The sequence below is a fragment of the Myotis davidii genome, unplaced genomic scaffold (genome assembly GCF_000327345.1).
Source record: "Myotis davidii unplaced genomic scaffold, ASM32734v1 scaffold1622, whole genome shotgun sequence".
Classification (NCBI taxonomy): Eukaryota; Metazoa; Chordata; class Mammalia; order Chiroptera; family Vespertilionidae; genus Myotis; species Myotis davidii.
The window spans coordinates 462,940-463,347 of record NW_006293535.1 but is presented as its reverse complement, the minus strand read 5'-3'; positions in this window follow the sequence as shown (position 1 = coordinate 463,347).

Sequence of the window (408 nt, the reverse complement as noted above, 5' to 3'; positions counted from 1 at the left end):
CTGTTGGCCTGGCTGCTCCCTTCTGGGCAGATGCCCCTCTCAGGGAGCCCTGAGGACCCCCACGCTCTGTAAAGTAGAGCACCCAGCTCTGACAGGCAATGGAGAGAAAATTGGGGTCTGAGTAGTACAGAACAGTGAGTTGGCTTTTCCCTTTTGCACTCTAACATTCAGCTCTCAGCCTGGACACTGTGCAGCCGGTAGGGGATCCCGGTGCAGGTGGGGACCGCGGTGCAGCACCCGTTTCCACGCACGAGGGCGGCTTTAAAGCAGACACCGCCCGTGGGAAAGCTGAGCTCGTGGTGCCAACAGGCTCTGGGCTGAGAACGAGCCAGAATCTGCCTCCGGGGACGCTGGGGGCGAGGGCGGCGGAGGCCTTGCTGTGACTGCAGGACTGACAGCTTGAGGGCT